The sequence below is a fragment of the Nipponia nippon genome, unplaced genomic scaffold (assembly GCF_047370975.1).
Source record: "Nipponia nippon isolate SJK-2023a ecotype South Korea unplaced genomic scaffold, ASM4737097v1 scaffold_10, whole genome shotgun sequence".
Taxonomy (NCBI): domain Eukaryota; kingdom Metazoa; phylum Chordata; class Aves; order Pelecaniformes; family Threskiornithidae; genus Nipponia; species Nipponia nippon.
Window position 1 is genome coordinate 32,300,860 of NW_028262291.1, and position 21,807 is coordinate 32,322,666.

The window sequence follows — 21,807 nt, forward strand, 5'->3', positions numbered from 1 at the left end:
GAAATGACCAGGCATGCTCTCTTGGGGTTTGTGCCTTGGGGTTGACTGGCTTTTAACTGAATTGTAGTACAATTCGGTCTTATCTCCTCCTAGTCCTATAAAATACAGCTTCTTTTTGCTTTACAGCTCTCCCCTGGAGGAGTACGTTGGTGACAACACGCAGGCTGGCATGTACTGCAGCACTGGTGACTCTTGGAGGCAAACCTGGGAGTGATGCCATGCAACTATTTTTGGTGAAACTTACAGGACCCTTGCTATTTTTGAGGTCCCCTTATTCAAATTTGGTTGAAATTGGCTAACGGGCTCGAACATAAGGGTGACAAAACAAGTAGTCCATGAGATCACATGAAACTTCCTTCCATAGGAAACAGGTCTAAAACATACCTAAAACTAGGTAAAGGATTGCAATTAGTTAGGAAGAGGGGCAGATTTACAGGACAGAGCCAGAGCAGGTGCAGAGGTACATGCCCCTCTCCCAGGAGCATCCTTCTGGACTGCCCTCACAGCCAAATAGCTCATTCCCACCCTCAGTTAAAAGTTCTTTCCTCCATATATGATGGACCTGTACTGAAGGGTAAAGACCTAGGCGACGCTGAAGCATGCGTTTGCCACCTCCCACCGTCACTAATGCACTGTACGCTACTTAGGAACGAAGGTTCGGGGTTTCTAGAAATAGAGTGAAATAAAATATCATGTCATCTGCCTGAAGATTCAGCAGCCCACGTGTTCTCCCACACACGCTGCTGCGAAGGTACCACGCTGATGCTTTGGGCAGTCCTCTGGCTTGTCCGTCAGTAGCAGATTAGATTCCAGCTCCGACTCCTGAGCAGCAGCATGCTTTGGAGACAAGCGCTCACACCAGCAGCATTTACCAGGTGCGGTGGTCCTCTCTGCGCCAGGGTGAATCTTGCCTGAGTTCAGGACAGAGGACCACTACCAGCAATATTATCGGGACAGCCTTCATTTTTCTTTTGCAGGAATGGGATGATCTTACTGTAACCAAGCCTGAATACAAGCCCCTGTCTTCTCAATTTAGCCCACCCCTTCACTGCAAAATACAAAAGTTGGTAAATAAAATTCCTAACATATCCTAGTAGGGAGAAGAGATTCTCCAGAAAGCGTCTAGTTATATAATCTCTGCAGCGCTCAGATACCATGGAAATCGGTACAGAATAATATCTTGGCGAGCCTGTTGCATTGCAGCTTTATGTATCATTCACTGTTTGTTACCAAGCTTAAACCTCTTTCAGGGTTTCTGCACCCAGGCTTGTCCCAGTGAGTAGCTATATTTTGGGATCGCATTGCATTTTCCACAAATTTTACCATATTATTTCTAGCCATTTTTCCTTTCTTTGAGCCCTCAGGTCCTCCCTGTCCAGTAGTCTCCAGGAACCACAGCCAGATAATGCTTACTCCTCCACCTGGCTTCTGCATGGGGATATTTCTGAATATAGATTGCAGACTATTTAACATTGCACATCTCAGTACCACCCCATGATTCTCTTGTGCTCTCCACTGATACCTTGCTGCTGGCTATCCTTTATTAGCAGTGCTGTGGGCGGTTTTTAAAATTGCTAAGTCTTTGTCAGAGCCAAGGCAATTTGAATGATTTTTGAGGAACTCTTTTTAAATGTTTTACTGACACCCAAATATATTCCACCTTATCACATGCCCCCTGAATCTACTAAGCTTGCAATTCTAGCTGGTAGATTAATTTAAAATTCATTTTGCTGGGGCATACGTACATTTGTTAGACTGCTTATCCCATATTCTGAGGAAACTGCCTTGTAGGCAAGCTTCTATTGCTGGGAAGTCTAAAGACCAAAGTCCAAAAGGGTTTAGTTCACGTCCAGCTCCTGAGGTTGTTCACTCATTAAAAGAGATTTCATTTCCATCTGCAAACTTCACACTGCCTTCTGATGGGTCACAGGCTTGTTAGAGACTCTTGTCTTCTGCTCATTTTACATAAGCGATTGTGATTGCAAGCTCCAAACTCTGATCCTTCCCTTGCCGGAGTCCTGCAGGAATATCTGATTTCTCCCTGGCCCTAGTGATTGCTGTGGAGCTCACGGCAGTTCAAGTCAGGCAGATGGGCAGCGTCCAGAGGACTTGCCTTGGGGGATAAAGACTAGGCTACAGCTTTACATGGATGGTTTACTAACATATTTATCTGAAGCCAGAGAGGTCACGCATCCTTTTCTTTAAGCACTTGGGACATTAGGAAAAAGCTTTGGACTGTCTGTAAATATGTACAAAATATGAATTATTCAGCATTGTTGAAGATAGCTCTGTTATTCAGGGAGAAACCCAATTCAAAAAGCTCTCCAGGTGTAAAGAACTATGAAAGAAATACCAGAATAGAGAGGAATAATGTGTGGCTTAGGCTATAAAGAGCCATGTTACTGCAACACGTGACAGGTCCTAGCCCTGGGTTTGCTGGCCCGCTGGCCGTGGGTACGTGCGTGTTGAAGTGGCAGCTGCGCACCCTGTGAGGAGAGAGGGATGTGTTTGCCTTGCACTTCCCAAGTGACACTGTTGCGTTTGATCCCTGACCCTTGTAACTCCATGTGCCAGTATCCACGTTTACAGATTTTCTTGAAACAGGTATCTTTGTACCAAGCAAGATCACGGCTTGTCGGGCATGCAGATATCCTAGCTGGGAAGTGATAGAAAGATCCAGAGGATTGCAGAAGGGAAGGCATTTTGTCGGTAGAGAAGAGCAGATCACAAAATACTCGGATCCTGAACGCAGTAAGGGTGAGCAATTAGTGGCAAAAGGAATCCGCCACCACGCAGGCAGCGATTTTGATGTACCACAATCAATCTTGGAAGATTACCTTTTAAATACCCCAAGTCCTCTGTCTGTTCTTCCCCTATAGCAGTCTGGGGGCTTCTGTTTGAATAAGCAACTTTGTAGGTAAAGACCGACTCTCGCAGCCAGCTGCTTCAGTGAGCGGTTAATAGGACAGCTCCGGTCTCTACACCCCTGGTGCGCTTCATACCTGCCCCAAGAAACAAGCCACGGTCAGCGCTGCAGGGACGTGTCCTTCAACACATGCCAAATGCATCTCCTCGCAGTATTTACAATGATCTATTGTGGCTTTTCCAACAATAAAAATGCAAAAGAAAGCTTTCATGCTGTAGGCAACGGCTAATGCTAGATCATTTGGGCTATTAACCTTCTTTCTCGTGGATACTGCAAACATTTAAAGATCTGCCTGGCTAAGCACCCTTTCATTAGCTCATGTAGCTGGAAGTTAGTGGAGAGATAGGAACCAATGAAACAGAATGCAATGAATGACTGCAAAGGAGATCTAAGTGGACTGCTAAAAGCAAAGTAGTTTTATTTTTCAATTAAAACCAACATTTTGATTAGAAATTTATGTATGCGTTGATTAAATATATTATTCCTCAAGAGGAAGCAAATTGCTCTATTCATGCTGACGTTATTTTTCTCCTTTTTTTCTTTTTTTTTTTAACCAGACAGAGAATCAAAGAATAATTTCCACCACTCTGCCTATGAGGCAGGTTTGAAGATTTGCAGCATTGCCTCCTAAGTCAATGGCAAAACTTTAATCACCTGCAAGCGGCAAAAGACTAAGGCTCAAAGAGGTAATGCTTGTAGCACAGTCAAGTGATGACAGGGAAGACCTGAGAGGGTTTAAATACTATGAAGAGCAAGGAGCCAATTAGCAGAATGGACCAGGACAGAATTAGCTTTCAAGGGTAAAGATAGGAAAGGAAAATGTGGAGTATCAGGAAGGACTTCGTGGCAGCGAGATATGCGAAATTATCTCCCAAGAGTAAAGTGGCAGAAGCTCCACTGCTTGGTACATTTAAAATTAAGTTGGACAAGCGATAGCGAGTAAATGCAAGATAACAATTCTGCTTCAGCAGGAAGATGGGCTCAAGTTATTTTCATCTTCAACTCCTTGGAGCTGGCTGTTAGCACAATCGTTTCTAGGCAGGAAACTGAAAGCGTTCGCCCAACAGCAGGTAACAGAGAGCTATGCCTGTACCTACTACCAGCTCTGGCAATTTGAAGACATTTTGCCAGACAGATCTATGAAGAATAGGAAAAACCACGAGGGCTGAGACTGCTTTTCAATTCTGCTAAATCAAGAAAAATCCAACACAAAACAAAATTCTAAAATAAATAGGGTGAGAGAGAAATTGAGAAGTAGATGGAAAAGAAAACAATAGGATATATATACACATATTGTGATCTAATCAGTTTACTACATAAAAGACAGTCGTTATAGCATCCTAACTAGAATTTACGCCTCTGGACTCTTGATGATACTCCCCTAGCATGCCATGTAAGAGAGATATGTCATCAATATTCTCTGGTCCCAGAGTAAATTAGGCATTTTGCACAGGAGATGTTGCAGAAAAGTCTCTCTTTTGTGGCAACGGGGGCATCGGGGCTGGGCTGTGGTGGGTTCTGCCACTGATTTCCTGCACGACCAGAAGTCGCTTCCTCCACCTTCCCCGGGGGTAACCCCGATAACATGACGGTAGATGGGACTGTTTGCCAAGCGTGCTTCATCTTATGTCTCGTGCTCAAATCCTTCTGAAAACAAAACTCCCCCAGCTGTAACTAAATATTAGAGTCATGCACAGAAACAGGGACTTCAGTGAAGTGCGGAGAGCAAAAATCATGGCCTACCATGGTGAGAATGTAATACGAGTATTGAGACTCCCCAAAGTTAAAACAGCTCCCTTGCAAAGCAGCGGAGCCAGGTGCTGAGTTGCAGGCAGCCTTAACATGGTGGTGAGCCAAAAAGTTGGGTGGGAGGCAGGGGTTGAGGGCAGCTCTCTGCAACCACCCTCTGCAGCACTTGATTTAAGACACACTGTAATACACCACGGATCTGGCTCTCTACCTGTTTGCAGGTTTGGTGGAGGGGCTCTAGGACCTCTGATCCAGCATTGCAAGAGAGAGAGAGAGAGAGAGAGAGAGACAGCCCTTAGGAAAAAAGGGAATTGTGGAAAAAGCCTGCTATAACTGAGGAAGGCAGCAGGCAGCTTTGAAGTGGTACGAATCCTACATAGTAAAAGCAACCTGCTCATTTAATGCATTTCCTTCAACAATAGCTGGGAACTATAGGGCCCAGCTGTGCAGCACAACACATCATCGTACAGCCAAGTGGATACCTATAGATCTGACTTTAGCAAATTAAGCAATCCATTTCTGCTACTACTGAGACTTGCACACGAGTAGTATATGAGGGGAGAGCAAAGACACAAGGAGTTAGATTTGTGCTGCTGCCAATGTCTGTTATCACAGCAGAGAGGAGCATTGTTTAGACAGTAGTCTGGGTCTTGAGATCTTGGCCAGAGTCATCTCAAAACTACAGGATAATTTCAATCAGCAGCAGCTCCCAGGGACCAGCTAGGCTGACGGCACCACCGGCTGAACAGGGGAAGGACTGGCCAGATGGAAATCAGGCCTAATATATTTTATGCTTGGCAAATGTCACTATTCACAGTGACTGTGACCACTTTCTCCTCAATCCACACTTTCAAGTCGCAGGCTCACATTGCAATCTGGTTAATGCTCAGAAGGGAGAACCAATAACGCGCACCCCTGCCCCGCTATGTATTTTTCTGGGAAAAGTCACAAGGTTATAACAGGAAAAATGGGACAAAACTGAAACATTTCTTGGCTACAAGCCCTGTCCAAGCATGGAGAACTGTTAAACTGTGGGACAGTTTTCAGGCAAAAAGGACACAGCCCAGTCTCATACTTCATTCAAAACTAGGCTACCAAGAGCATTGGAGAGTACGCTGTAGGGAGTCCAGAGGACAAGCTAACAGCAACTCAAAAATTAGCCAAAAAAAAAAAACCCCAACCAATAATTACAATTTCCTAAAGCTCCACAAAACCATGCACAAGGAAAGCTGGCTTTCCTGGTAGAGGCAATTTTGCCTATACCATATCTGTGCTGGAAGGCCATCTGGAAGTAGCTAGTACTACATTCTCCATTGGGCTTTCATGGCTGAAAGATTAGAAATACATATTTGTCACATATATTGACATTCTTATTACCTCTGCCATTAATCTCATTACCTCTCCTGGCTAAGCTATTGCTTTCTTAAGCAGCTGACTGTACCCAATTAAGGAGCAAGCTGTGTATATTGAATCACATAGGTCGGACTTTCCTTCCTTCTCTCAGGAAAGGTGATTTTAAACAAAAGTTTCTATTAAGTGAGGTTGGAAAGAAATTCATCCTGGCTTTTATCTTAATGGTCTTTTGAATGTCACCTTTCCATTTAGATTCTCTTGTGATAAGCAGGGGCTTCCCACTGACACACAAAGGCTTTGGCAGCTCTTTTCATAATACCTGTCCCTTCAGGCAGCGCTCTAATTCAGGGAGCTTGAGTGTGTAGAAAGAAAAGCAGTGCTTATTAAAAAGAGCACACAAACTTCATCCACTCTGAGCCTCGTACATTATTCCCCTGTGAAAAGGATTTCCAGTTCCTCTTTATGGGAGTGGAGCCTCATGAATACAGAAAACCCAGTGGATCAGGCTGTTAGTCATGCCATGTCCCCTAGCCTTCCTTTAGGATAATAGCAACCCTCAATTAGGTGCAAAAAGAATTAGTAAAATATCAGCACAAATTATTAGACATCAGATATCTATGTGAGACTTGATAATGAAGCACAGAGAATATATTTTTGTCTAGAAGGGTGTATCTGTTATGGTTACATGGCATTACCAGTCCTGTCTGAAATGCCCTCTCTGGACATTTACAAACTCTGCATTTAAATACCTCTTGAAAATAATTTTCATCCTGTCCCTTCTGCAATGAGAAAACAGCAGGTACTGGGTTTTTTTTTTATATATGTATTTTAATATGCCTGTTACAAGACCCATTAAAAACCATACCCTCACTGACAGTAACAGATTCTCTTTCTTCATCCTATCTTAATGCTCCTCTTCATCATCATCTCCTGCTATGACTTCTGAAAAATAGAACAAGCAGGCAAGCGAAGGCAGACAGCAAATCTTCTCACACCTCTTATCCAACTTTCTGCCATTACAAAAATAAGCCTCCAGGGATGAGTGCTTACCCCAGAGAGTTCAGTGAGGCAAAGGGAGAGGCATACAGGCATTAGTCCTTCAAGCAATGGTGTGATCATCATGGCTCCCCCCCCATGTCTCTTCACAGCCTCACCTGCAAGTGATTGCTTTGATCATTGCAAGTGCTGTGGGCAATTAATCTATCAGTGTCTGCTTTTTGGAGCACTTTGAAGAACGCTGCATTTGCAGGGCCCTTCACCGGGCATAAACTGGTGTAGCTCAGATGCAACGTGATGGTCTGGCCTAACACAAATAAAAAAGTAAGCATAGCTGTGTGTTGAATGGAAAGATCAAGCTGAATTGCAATGTAATCCTCATCTAATACTGACATGGAGGCACAGTCTCTGCCTAACAGGGCACAGACAACCAAGAGCAGAGAGTTGCTGATTAAACAAGTAAAACAGCTCTGATGAGCAGGGAAATGCCGAATGCTTCCATCAGCAGTTCATTTAGGCAAGCTCTCAGCGCACGAGTAAACGGATGCCAGATGCTCCCCAGAGCAGTGCAATGATATCAAGAAAAATTCAGGTGATGGATGGATATGTAAAGTGTTAAAAAAATCAATTTCTTTGCACCACTTGAGAGCAATAAAGGAAGTATATCTGACACAAAAACTGGCCCGCAAAGCTAGGAATGCTGCACTTCTGCCTGCTTTCTGCCCATTTCAGTTCATCAGCAAGATTTTCATGAAGGTCAACACATTTTAATAATGTCATCCTGGCCAGAGAACAAACAGTTTCCAAATTTGAGCAATTACTTTGGAAAAAATCAGGCTAGCATCCCCATCCATTCACAAATTTGTCATTCTGTGGGAGGACCCACAGAATTTAAATTGGGTAGGAGGCTAGATGATAAACTTATGAGAAAAATTCATTAGACCCTACCCTCAACAAGAAAAGCATTGCTCTTTGCAAGGAGAACAGAGCAGTTTCTGCCATTTCTGTACAAAATAACGCATGGGGTGACGCTGGCCCTGCAGCAGGGCAGCCGTACGCTGCTGCTCTCACCTGGTGCCCCGCAGCTCTTGGGGTGCCTCATCCCAGGCTGTGCTAGCGCAGCTGCAGCTCATCTCTGCAGCTCTGGCAGGTTTGCCTTGTGGGGCAATGAATATATAGGTTTTGGTCTTGCACTTCTCCCTGCACTTTGTGGCATAAATTATGCCAGCACGTTACCACCCCTCCCTATCTAGCCAGGCCATGTCCTTTCTAAAAAGATTTATTGCCAAAGGCTTTCCTTTTCTCTTAGTATTAACATGTTATAAACACCCATTTCTCAGAAAGTGGCAATGGCATTCGATCCAACCTCGAGTGCACTGTTACCATCCTGCCCTTCATGGCAGTGCCTCTCTAAGAGACCCAGACTGAATATTTAGCCTGACAAATTATTCTTTCAGGGATATGAAAGGATTTTTGTATGATTCTAGATATAAAACCCACAGGTCCGTGGGGCTTCATCAGTATCTCACCCACAAGTGGCATAACTACTTCAGGCATCAGTGAGAAAAAGCACAATCTCAGGTAGCAAACCCAGGAACTTCACAGGTGGAAATAAATCATCCCTTTCTGACCTCAGCTCTCAGGAGAGAACAGCTGTGAAATGCCACCTTCAGCATTTATCCTCATGGAAGACATTAGCCCAGCTTTCTGAACTAGCTGTCACCTTGGAGCAAGGGAAAGGAAAAGCTCTCATGACCAGATTAACAGACATACAGACTTACTCATTAAAGGTATCAATACCTGACATGGTGAAATGGCCTCTGTTTTTCTTATTCATTGATATTTTGTTTTATTACAAGGCACGACAACAAGGATAAAGACCTTTTTTTCCCCTTGTACCTGGACCAAAGCCATTTGAATAGGCTTAAATCTTTCCATCAGGTGAAACAAACGCAGGCTCACACAAATCCCATTTACAGCCCAATTTGAAGGAGCAGGAGTCCTTGTTCTTTTGTTGTACAGTTTGCATTATGCTTACATCATATTTGAGTTAGCTTTATAAATCCTAATGCCTTCAACTATAAGGTATTATATATAGTATTTCATTTAAATTCTTCACAAAATGCACATAAATTATTTACAAATCCTGATACAACTGCATGTCCAAACTCATGCAAAGTTACTTTCTCCATTAGCAGAATGATACGAGTATTCTCAAACACAAGAAGAACACTTTTTCCAATCTCTGCCTTGCAATATAAGCACCTTATGCAATATATATGCAGATGCATATGTATATGCACAGGCACCCTGTTATGGCATAGCTGATACAGGTTAGTTAGCAGGGGGTGCATGCATCTGAAAATTGTGCAGGGACTGACAGTCTTCTGTGTTGCCATAATTCTTTCTCCTAGTGTGTATCTCGTGGACTCTTAACGAAGCAGAGATCTAATGGGAAAAAAAAAGAATCTCTAACTGTGTCATTAAAAAGGTGATGTCTTGGTGCACGCACAACATGTCAAATCCAGTCCTATCGGCTATTCAGCCTGGACTAACACCATGTGCCCTGTGAGACTGTGTTACCCAACAACTGAAAGGGGTTCTCTCCGAGAGAAGGAGCTGTTGGAAGACGGTCGTGGGAAGCAGCCTCACCCCCGCCTGCCGATGCTGATGGCTGCCGGGATGCAGGTGGGTCCCTCGAATTGGCTTGCAGGGGAGTGCTAAGCAGGGCTCTGACCGATCAAGTTGCTTATCTTGACACACTTTCTGTTCAGCATTGAGCTCATCGTGGGTTGATATTTGAGCTACTGGTGCTTTGCTAGTCCAGAGAGAGGAGAAAGCTTTAACAATTGCATTAGGAAGCCCCTGGTTTTCCCTGCCAGCATGTGCAGCATTTGCTTCGGGGAGGATGTTTCCCTACCCTCAGGAAGCACATTTGCTTATTGGTTTTATAGGACACCATCATTTTTCTAATATATGCAAAGAAAAGAGGGGAAGTAGTTTACAAGCTCAGTCTACCGAAGTGGAATTGCGTGGGGCAGGTGAGGGCTTGTTCATCCCTCCACAGCACAGCTGGGAGCTTCGCAAAGAGAAAAATCACAAGAAACGTTTGTAGCGAAACTGAAGGCACCCTGAGCATAGAGCCTGCGGTGAGACCGGACACCCAACCTCTTCCATTCAGCTTTGTTCAAGCTTCTTTACAAGCCATGAAGTACAAAGGTGGAAGTATGTTACAGCACTACCCTGAGGCAATATCGGGCATATTCCAGAAGTGCTGAAGGGTCGTAGCAGGGAAGCACGCGGGGTTCTGCAGGCGCAGATCCGTCTGACCTGCACTTGTGGGAAGGTGAAGAGGATGACTCCGCTCTGCTTATCTCCCTCCGCTGACTGTAGAGGGATCCTGCAGGACTACGGATCACTGCTCGCTGCAGCAATCTAGTGGCTCCTGCTCAGCTCTGAGCCTCGCTGGGTAGCCAGATAGCCAAACACCAGAAAAAAGGTGTTTGGTACCTGTGGTGTGCGGGAGGAGATGGGGTGACGTGTCCCTCTCATGCCACCAGGGGAAAGAGGCAGAGCCTGCGGTATCCAGCACAGCCACAGGCTTTCCTCCAAAGGTTTGGGTTTTGAAAGTCTTCTGTAGCTGTCCCTTCACGGGGGAAGGAGGGGGTGTCCAGTGGGAAACAACCCCCCGGTGAGCAGGTTTGTCTGCTCTTCATCAGTGTCTGGCGCGTGTTTATCCTGCCGCACCGGGGCTGCGCACGGAAACCCTGTGGGCAGACAGGATAGGATGCGGTAAGCTGGGCAGTTCATTTTGCAGGGACTTTATTTTGTACAGAAGTGAGTTTGTGTGTTGTAGCTTGGGCAGTTAATTAAGAACTGAGAGCACTTTTCCCGGGGCAATGTGCTTGTTGGATAAAGACCTTCCTCAGAGAGGGCGGTTGCTATTATTTATGGCTTGAGCTGATCTAACAGCTTGCTGCCAAGGAAAGGAAAAGTCCCACTTCTCCCTCCCTGCGTTGACACCAGCCCTGGCAGCCCTCTGAGCTGGCTCTGCTCCCTCAGCTGGCAGAGGCAACCTCCCTAAGTCCCAGGGGAGCAGAAACCGGAGGCGGGAGCACCCCTGGCCTGGGAGCTGTTAGATCAGATCGGCTGCAAGGTGCAAATTCCCCTTTGGTGCTAAACAGAGGTGAGATGAAATCTGCTTGAAACGCCTTGATCTGGCTTCTTGGCGTACAGAAATAACAGTAGAAGCTGATTATAGCATTATTTTCCTGCAGGACACCTGCCTCATTCACTAGGCAGGATGGGCTGTCCAATACTCTGATTCATTCACTGCACAACATCCGGCACGTTAGGCAAGAAACATATGCCAAAGAGACATATAATTAAGTAATGAAGCAGCATTGTAACCAAAAGGCACTGAATGACAAAGTTAAGGAGGGAAGCACAACTTTATTTCTGTAAATGCCTTAATTCTGAGTGCTTCCATCAGGAAATGTGTCCTTTTCCATGTAGCTTTTAGCATAAGACTTCCTATTTTTTTAATGATAAAGAAATCGTATCCAACAGAATGATGTACCAAACCAAAGTAATGCCCAGTTGTGCGTGAGCTGATTTGAGAGTGCGTCGCCGTGGCCCCCTCTGCCGTAAGAAACAGTCAGGTCTTTTAGCTAATTGATCTCGTGCTGCTCGGACCATTTTAGGGGGAAGGAGTGCTGCCGGCATTTCGTGTAGCTCTGGTTAATGGGCCAGAACTTCTTCATGTTCGTCATCTCAGCATCTCAGTACAGGCCTTGAGGATCGAAACTTTGAACTGAAGCACCTGTAGTGACCAGTAGCATTTTCTCAGTACTTTTGTGGACCAGATTTCAGCTCCTGTAAGTGCTGAATGAACCTCTTTCCATGACCTAGAAATGATATTTTTTCTGCATACACAGCATTGCTGAGTCTCAAGGTTTATTTTGTCTCTCTGAATATTTGGTATTTTTCTTAAATCTCTTGCCTGTGAAGAGTGTGAAAATCTTAAATTCCATCAAAAAGGAAAAAGTTCCGATTATTCTGGTTGGAAAGAAAAACTCATAGCCCGAGTACAGTCTGTAGATGCAGCAGAAGGCAAACCTCGCCAGAGCTGCTCAGCTGCAGGCGTCATTCCCAGCGCCCGTTCTCCCTCTTCAGCCACTTGCCTCAGTACAAAATAACCAAAAGTGGTTTTCACGCCTCTGCACGCAATTCTGGATGTTACAGACAGGAACTCGAATGCCGACATGAAGTACAGATTTGTGCAGGCACGTTGTGGCATGACAGCGTCAGCCAGGAGGTGGGTGTTCAGGGGGAACGGTCAGCCGGCGAGCGGTCCAGTGACGCGAATGGGACCCAGCAAGGCCCCTGTCCCACAGCCGCACCCTGAGACCCGTCCTTCCGAAAGGCCCCCGCAGCCCCGCCAGCCGGGCAGGACCTGCGGCTCTCGGGTGCGGATGAGCTGGGCACCAAACAGCTGCTACGGGCACTCGCTGGCTGCAGGCTTTGCCCCAGGTCAGTGCTCCATGCAGCTGCAGCGGGTCTGTAACTGGGGTACGGCGGGGGGTCCAGGATGAGCTAACGCAGCAGAGCACGCCTTCGCCGGGGATGCTGCTGCGGCAGCCTGTGAGCAGCATTTCGGCTTCGTCCCATCACCACACTAGCAGCATCGCTGCTGCTAGAAAGCTACTTTAAGCGTGACACCATATAGAAATCTTACGGACATCACAATTTGTATTTAGAAAAGCCAGATAACTGAGGAGTCTTGGTTTTGCTTGCGATCCTGATTTCTTGCTGCAGCGATGCTGTGACTTGAGTCTGGGGGCAGTGGTCACAGACCCTCTGGGAGCGCTCTGCCTGCGCTGCCTGCGCTGCCTGCGCTGCCTGCTCCCCAAAGTTTCTGTCTAGCTCCTTGGCTGCACTGGCTTCCAACCACCAATGACAATACATGTCACTGGTTTTTAACGCAGATGGAGTATTTATAGTTTAGGGCTTTTGTATTCTCTTCCATAGCTTAATTAGCAATATAATTTCCTGTAGACCTCCCTGTACTTGTGGGAACAGAGGAGAATGGCAATTACCGTGGAAAGGCAGGGGCAGGAGGGAGAGGGAGAAAGACACAGCCAAACGCACGGAGCCATTTCTCTGCAAGTGGCGTAAAGAGGAGATGACACTGAGCTAATGCCGGTGGAGGGGGCTGTCTGCCGCAGGTTTGTAAGGGAGTAATGACTCATTTCGCGTTCAACTTTGGGAGGGTTCCCGTATTGCATAGGAAGAAATCTCATATATATTGAAATAAACTGGCTTTAGCCTGCATTACCAGCACAGCCTGCATTACCGATACTTTCACAATATCATAACCATGCCCAGGAAAGCTGAACAGCTGTCAATGCCCTAAAATAATTGGGTTATGATAAGCACTCAAAAGCCATATTGTCTAAGGAAGTGTACAAACATAAAAGACCAGATCTGTGCAGTGAATCTAGCTTATGGCAAGGTACAGTAAGGGAGATGAAGGGAAAAATGAGAAGCAGCAACACGGGGAAGGGGGTCCAGAGCAAAGAGTTCCTCAGACACACCACTCCCATGGTGAAACGAGGCTAAGCAGATCCCCTTCCCCTGGGCAGGTATTTCTCCCAGAAAACCTTTTTCTAGCCTCCAGTCCTGTCATGAGCAACTGGACTTACGCTGGTGCACGGTGTGTTTATATCACTCCGAAGGCTTTTCTCCTGACCCCTGTGAAGTGCGTTGGCTGCAGAGAACCCCCCCCCCGCAGAGCTGTGCCTCCGGCTGTTGCAGGGGAAGGGGCTACAACTGCAAAATTCAAGGCTGTGAGTTCAGATTTCCAACACCCCCAAGCACGGCAGTGCTTGTGGAGCTGGGCTGCTTTCATCGGCTGGCTTCTAGCTCTGTGTCAAGTGAGTTGATTCAGAAACCCTGCCTCCCCCCAAAAATGAGAAAATCTGAAGCTCACATCGACATCAGTATTACGAAAACCTTTATAGCATGACATATATATATAGAAATTGCTTCCCACACCACTACTCTCCCATGAGGTGCATAAAACTGTTTTCACCTATGAGAAGGTATGAAAAGGGAGGTGGAAAGAATTAAAATGATCCAAAAGTCACCATAGCAGCAGAGCTCTGACTGCAGTCCAGGCGCCCGTGCCTTGCTGCTCAGCTTTAACCTCTGCACAGACACCTTCTCCCACGGCACCCTTGGCCCCTGGTACAGCAGCTGCCAGCTGAGTCAGAATTCATGTTTTAAGCAGTTCTCACTCAAGCAATTATGTATTTTACATGACTGTTTTGTAATTACGTGCACAACGGGGGCATAGTTCCCTTCACTGCCCCCCTTCGCATCCTCCCAGGCATCATTTAAAACTGGCAAGGAAAACATTTAGAGAAGAGTTAGGAAAGGTGAGCATCTGCATGCTTATGAATGAGAGAGACAGCCGGTAGAGCCATGCTTGTCCCCAGGCGTTGTTTATAAATTGTCTGCAGGATGAAAATGAAAATGCAGTTGCAGCAGCGAGATGCAAGCACCCCATAGCAAATCCCCAAGCTGGGCTCAGGCAGGAATGCTGAGCTACAGCTACAATCTTTTCTGAGATTCCAGCTCACGCGGCCCACGCACTTTCTGCCTAAACCTTTGTGCAATGCCTGCTTTGCTGCAGACATCCCAGGACACGGCTCTAAGGCAGCCTTCATTTCAGAAACTAGCATATATATATATATATACACACACAGATAGATATGTATACACATAGAATAATGTGTCCTGGGATCTCTCCAGCAAACCAAGGCCTGCCCCTGTGCTACTCTGAAAGGCCCAGAGACCAGCCACAGGGCTGAACCATTGCTCACCCTGCCCCAACGCCTTCTGCAGCCAGGTGAGCAAAGGCTCTCAGCCTGAACACGCTGCCCGGTTTATGCTTTGCATGGTGCCTGTAAATTCCCCCTCCTCTTTCTCCGTCACCCCACCCCTGACCACGAAAACACCTTGGGCAGTGACACGCCAGAGCTGGAAGCAGCTTCCCGGGGCGCAGACAGGGACCGATGCGCCTCGGGCATTTGGGTGCACATGGGGCAGGTGGTTGGCACTGGGACATTTTTGAGGGGCCAGAGTTGGGCTGCCAGAGCCGTCGTGGGGCCGTCGGGGCCGTGAGCAGCCCGCACACCCAGCGGAGGGCAGGGGGTGCTGGGGGCGAGGGCAGGGGGTGGGCGGCGTTTTCACCTTCCTTCAAGGCGCTCTTTATATAGCCGGTTACATAAAGCTGTGCAATTTGGCTCCTGTTGGGAGAGAAACGCAGGCGTAGGAGTACTGGTACACCAAACCTGACTGTAAAAGTCATCTGTGTGGTTTGGGTTTTTTTTCTATCATTCACCACTAATCTCTAGAACAGTTGCTGCTAAATATTTAATAAAACAGAGAATAACTTAGCAGTAAGTCATGGCATGCCTCTAAACCCCAAGCTGGCAGCCAGAGGATGGCCCCCGTACAGTTTTCCAGCCATGCCCGTGCCAAAGCCTCCCAGGGACAGCGCCCCAGCGTTCACCCCCTCCCCGTGGCAGGGGGACCAGGGGTGGTGAGGGGTGACGGGGAGTTTGGGGGGGGGCCCATCTGCTCCCTCCCCAGAGGACCTGCGGTGGCCAGGGGTGAGACAGGCGAGGGGGTGCTCCCCTCCCTCCATCCCCCCGGCACTGACAGCTCCTTGGCCATGGGGAAGGGTGAGCACGCATTTTCAGGCTTGGCACGGGAGTGGAAAAGCATTGCTTCACCCAGACTTGATATTTATTCATGTTTATGTGGTACATTTTGTGCCCGAGACAAAGCCCAGCTCCGCCGTGCCGCTGCGTAGCACCGCCAGCACCGCTGCTGTCTCTTTCAGGGAACGCGTTTTCCATAATGAAAACCAATTGTCTTGAAAATAGTTAGGGAGCCGTGCAGCGTAACATCACATACAGATGAACTCGTAATCACAGCCAGTGCTGCGCTCCGAGCCAATTATTCATTACCCAGGTCACTTCCATTCATTATTTTCCACGAGGGGGGGGTTACAGCGCAAGGCGAGGGAGGGGAGCGGCTGGTTGCTCGCAGCCATCCCCGGCACACGTGCAGGGCTCCAAAGGCCTCCAACCTCTGCTGCAACAGCGAAGCTGGAGCAGTGGCGAGGCCCAGGCAGAAACGTATAGGGCTTTCATCTCATCACCCCTCGGGTTCCTCCCGCTTGGTTGTTGAACATCAGTCTTAGCTGTTTATCAGCTTCGCAACAGGTAACACTGTTTCTGCTGTCTGGAGCTCCTGACTTCTCATGCCCAGCAGGTACCTCGCCTTTCAGTATATAAAGGGGCTTGTAAGAAAGGGAGAGACATTTTACCAGTGCCTGTTGTGATGGAAGGAGGGGCAACAGTTTTAAACTGAGAGAGGGTGGGTTTAGATTGGACATAAGGAAGACATTTTTTGTGATGAGGGTGGTGAAGCACTGGAACAGGTTGCCCAGAGAACTTGTGGATGCCCCATCGCTGGAAGTATTCAAAGTCAGGTCAGACGGGGCTTTGAGCAACCTGGCCTAGTGAAAGATGTCCCTGTTCATTGCAGGGGGGTTGGAACTAGATGATCTTTGAAGGTCCCTTCCGGCCCAAACCATCCTGTGACGCTACCGCACACAGGTACCCATCCAGCACGCTTGTTATCCAGGCACAAGCTCCCAGGCAGCAGCTAATCCTTACCTAGGCTGGAGGAGTTGCACAGCAGACGAAAGACCTCCCCATACGCAGGGTGCCCACTTGACTCGGAGATCCCAAGCAGTAACACTTCCATGTGATGTCAGGACTGTCTCTTCTCACAGGTGCTGGTTTCGTTGGTCCTAATGCACTCGGCATCATGCCAAACTGAAAAAAAAAAAAGAGGTGGAGAAGACAAATCAGCTCTCAGACCTCAGCCGTGGCTCCCTGTGAGCTGGCAGCAGGCACAGTGGTGGGGTCTGCTGGTGGGCAGCACAAGCAGCGGGGTCAGCAGGGGAGGTGGGTGCAGCACGAGCAGCTGCGGGGTAGGATGGGGGAAGGCTCAGTGCAGACACTGCCGGTGAATGCGTCGGTGCTGCTGCCCTTATTGTGGGTTGGGTGACCCTCCCTCCGCCAAGCTGGCCCTGCGGCAGTGACAGGCTGGCACTGTTTGTCCTGGAAGTGATCAGTGCCAGCAGGATGCGTTGGCAGAGCTGGGGGGAGCACGGCTGCAGCTCCAGGGGCACATCCAGGCTCTCTGGATGGCAGCGAGCAGCCCTGGCCGGCCAGGGGACCCTTACCTGGGTACTTCCCCGACAGCAGCTAACCTACCTTGAAGTACGAGGCATTTTTCAAATGCAGGGGTTTTTTTAAAATCAGGTAAGGCACCCATAAAGCAGATCACCTAGGCCACAACCAGGAGTAATTTTCAGGGATCATTCTCAGATTCAGTGACAAAAGACAAGACTGCTGCAAGAAGCTACAGCCCAGAGGTTTCCAAGCCTTAGGCGAAAGTGAACAAAGAGCACTAAAACCAGGGTGCAGCAAGCAGGTTACCTTGCTATTCATAGAAAAGATCCTGAGAAGGCAAGAAATAACAAGCTGCTGGGCTCTGCCCGGGCCGGGTGATCGGTTATCACCAGCCCCACGGGGTAACTTCTTTGCAGCTCCAGGGGAGGAAACAGCCCCAGCCTCGCTGTAGATGCACACAATATACATTGATGGAACAAAATGCTCCATTAATAGCAAACAACAAGAATGACAAGAAGAGGGGAAGCTGTAGTTTGTAATTGCTCCTAATATCAGAGCGCTGCTTCTTCCAGAAAGAGCTGCCATCTTGACACCCCCAGAGGGACGAGCTCCTACCGATTTTGCTTTCCGCACATCTGAATGACAGGGCTTGCGATTGCACCGGCAAGGAGAGACGTTGAGTTGGCTTCCTCTCTCAGCGGGTGTCAGGGAACACCGAGGGCTGATTGCTCAAAGCGCTGGGAAACATGAAGTTCACAAGAGAGAAAAAGTTAATGTACCGTGGCAGTTACAGCGCGGGGGGCGGGAGCCGGTTTGCTCCAAACCCCTGATGTTCCCACAGTGAAAAAGGAGGAGGGCTGGAACGGTTCCTGTTGCTGGGGAACATCGCTGCGGCCTCTGCGTCCCCGGCAGCCGCTGCCGGGACGTGTAAAACACGCTCCGCCGACAAAGGAGGAAATTGTTTTCTACAAAGACAGCGCTGACTTACCGGTGACAACCTCCTGCCTGCGTTTTCTGGCACCCGCATCAGGTGGAGCAGGTAGGCTTGCCGGAGAGATTCACAAGGGCGCAGGTACCAAGGATTTCTTTCCACAGCAGGAGTGAAAAAGAGTAATTGAACTCTATGCAGGTTCATGGTACACCTCTCCGAGCCATCGTGTGAAATCTGCCACGGCAGTGGAAGGTATGCGGGGTCCGCACAAGCAGCAGGGGCCACCCAGATCCTCATCAGCCTACATTTCGAGCAGCTGTGGTACGGATACGTGTTTGGGTTGCAGGAGTTAGCTGTGCATTTCCAAGAACTGCACGTGGAAACAGCAGCCATTTCATTCCCAGCATCACAGAGGAGCAGGTACACTGTGCCCTTAAACCAAGGTTTAATCTGCAATTTTGCATGAGAACGATAATGCACCATAATATATACAAAACATTGCAGTGAAGAAAGCTGCCTATTATGACCTCTTCAGTAGTTTCCGAGACTGGCGTTTGCTAAATTTGAATTGTATTCAAAGTTAATTTGCACTTTTGAAGAATTCACCTCTGGTTCACTTAAACACAAGGGAATTACTGGTAAGAGGCTGAGAAATTTTATTGGAGCTGCCCACTTCATCGCTTCTAGAAAGACGAAGGCGGTCTTTCTCTTTCCTCACGTGTCCTTTCCCCAATATGTTTGCCTTCCTTTTTCTTGCTGTTTGTTCCTTTCTCCTTGTTATTTCCCTGGCCATAGGATCACTGACGGTCAAAGAAAATTATTGGTTGGTTGGGTGTCTTCCTTTCTTTTTGACATCTGAAAGGACGTTATAAAACAATACCAAAAAATTCCAAATCAAACTCATTCATCCCTGCCCTGGTCCACAGAGGGAAGGACACAGATCTGAGCAAAGCCAGCCGGCAGCAGAGCCGATGGGGGCGAAGGGCTCCTAGAAAATCACCGGTGGGGCACACGCTGCTGTCGCTCTCGGCGTGCCCGGTCAGCGCAGGTCTGGCGCCAGCCCCAGCCACCTCGGCACACCAGCGTCTCGAGGGCGCGGGATGGAGCGCAGCGATGCACCGTGCCCTGACCGGCGGGCAACGCCGCCTGCGCCGCCGTGGGGGACACGGGCTACTCTGCTCCCACGCCGCGTGAAGACTTGCTCAGCAGTTTTCATTGATGGGTGTGGGAGGCTCATCAATATTAATACGTGGTGGCCCAGTAAGGTCCCAGGTACCTTATTTCAGGCTGTGGGATCCCTAAATCAAGCGTTCAGCCTCTGCCCTCGCTGGAGGGATTCCTGCCCTGCCCCTTGGCACGTTCCCATTGCAGGGCTGCTGGGGTTGGGGTTGCATTCCCACCCGGAGACATGGAGGAAAGGCTTCTATCTTTAAAGCAGGGTCGGTTCCCCGGCAAGGTAAGGGAGAGGCAGCAGCGCCAGCACAAGGGCATGAACTCGCAGGGGCTTTCAGCCACAGGCGCTCCAGCCAGAGCACCCCAGCCCAGCAGGGAAGGACTGCAGCGTCCTCTCCGCGCAGGATTAACGGGGCAGCTCAGCGCTAACCTATTGCGTGCGAACGCTGCTATCGGCTTTGCTGCTTAGATGAGCAGAAACATCTGGATGCTTTAGTAGGGGGTGGAGATTAAAACGGCATCATTGAAAAAAACAACCCCAAAGGCCGGCTGGAACAGATGAGCAAGCAGAAAGCCAGGTGGGGATTTAAAAACCAGCTCTCCGCAATCACAGGCATTGTCTTTCGCCGCCTCCTCTCCGGCAGAGGTTTGCAAGCGCCGGGGCTGGCGGGCATCAGAAGGCGGCCCCGAGCCCCCTGCTCGTCCGCTTCCTCCGCGAAGCCCACCCTTCGCCCCGGTTAAAAGCACGGGGGCCAGGCCGGGAGCGGGGCTCTGCCGGGCCACAGCGGAGCCCCGACCCGCTCTGAGCGCCGGGGCCGGGGCAGCGGGTGACCGGCCGGGGGCCCCGGGCGCTCGGCGGGCTCCTGCCGCCACCTGCCGGCCGCGGGCCCCGGCCTCCCACCGGCACCGGGCCCCGGCAGCGCGGCGGGGGCGAGGGCGCAGCCCCCGTGCGCCCGGCGGGCAGCGGCGGCGGGGCCCGGGGCACCGCGCCCCCTCCCCGCCCGTCCGCCCCGCCCGCGGTTGGGCCGAGCCGGCCTCCAGCCGCCCTGGAGCCGCCCCCACGGAGAGGTGAGGGCCTGCGAGCCGTTTCTCTCTTTCACGCTCTAGGAGTCAAAGATTGCTTTTTTCTTTTTTTTCCTCCTAAATAGCTTTAGAGCTCCACAGTCCTACCGCGTGGGGCATGCTTATTTACTCAATAAACCTAAAACCTAGCACTAACAGAGACCTGCTGCTCTGCAGCTCTCCCCTTTCAGTCTTGTGTCTGACACAGCTACTCTCTTAACACTTTTCTGATAGACTGAAGAAGGCCTAAAATAACCTGACTGTTCAGTTACAAAAGTATAAAGGCAGAAGAGGGAGCTAAAAAGGAACCAAAATGCTCAGCCAAAACATCCATCCATCCATCCATCCATCCATCCATCCAAAGTTTTCTCTTGTTCACAGTCACAGCATAACTTGGTGCTCTTTCTGTTCATGTAGCAAAGCCCAGGCGGCTTTCCTGAACCGCCAGGAAAAAGTTAAACCAGACCTCTTGCACAAACACTTCAATGGCGTGCGCTCAGTTTCTTGAGGAACTTGAGTTTCCACCAAAAGCCCGCCGGTACCCTGCATCATCAGTGCTATATGCCGTCAGTGCTGCGATACGACAAGGTGTGCTGCACCAGTATCTAGGAAAAAAAATCCAACCCCCTTTCTGATGACGCAGAGCAAAATCCATTTAAGCTGATCCAACCAAAAGTGAAAACTCAGTCTTCAGAGATGCTCAAAGGTAAGCGTGGCAATGGTCTGCTGGAACCCAAGTAGCGCCTGCGTAGTCACTGGCTCCTTCCGTCCACACAAGAATTATTTTTCAGAGGAAGGCCGATTAAAACACGAGAGAGGAGCAGCTTTGGCATTACGAGGAAGGCACGGGATAGGCATTCCACTCGCGCAGACTAGGCGTACGGTTTTGAAGTCCTGTTCCCGGTTCCCAGACGCGGGCTGACGTGGACAGGCACTCTGGGAGCACGTCACTTGGATCCCTCTCAGGCAAAACTAAACTGGGAGGTAGACTCCAACCGCTAACTGGGGCTCTAGTCCCCCCCCCCAGTTTTTACCAGCTGCAGTCCTTAGGCTAACACCAACAGCAAGAAACAGTGGACTACAGCGTAAGTCCGTCTTCTCCTTTGCCACCCCTAAATCACGCTGGGAGTGCTGCTCATGTCTTCTTTTGATATTGTCGCTGTTAAAAATACCGCTGGAACCTCAGCTGCTTTTTTTAAGCACAGAAGTTACAGATGATGAACCCAATGAGACTCACTAGTTTTTACTAAAAGGGACTTGTTTTTCCTTAAGAACACTTGTTATGTTTGTACTTTCCTCTTTCATTGATAAATTAAGGCCTGAAGCAGCTGTTGGTCAAG

General features: G+C 48.8%; 1 long non-coding RNA gene across 1 annotated transcript; it reads right to left on the reverse strand.

Annotated features, from left to right (window-relative positions):
- Positions 1-10,502: 10,502 nt before the first annotated feature.
- LOC148057144 (uncharacterized) lies at positions 10,503-20,025 on the reverse strand. The gene is made up of 4 exons (XR_015702071.1): positions 18,290-20,025; positions 17,917-18,038; positions 16,777-16,938; positions 10,503-10,791 (listed from the first exon to the last, which is right to left on the reverse strand). It is a non-coding gene; the product is annotated as an uncharacterized LOC148057144 (long non-coding RNA).
- Positions 20,026-21,807: the final 1,782 nt, after the last annotated feature.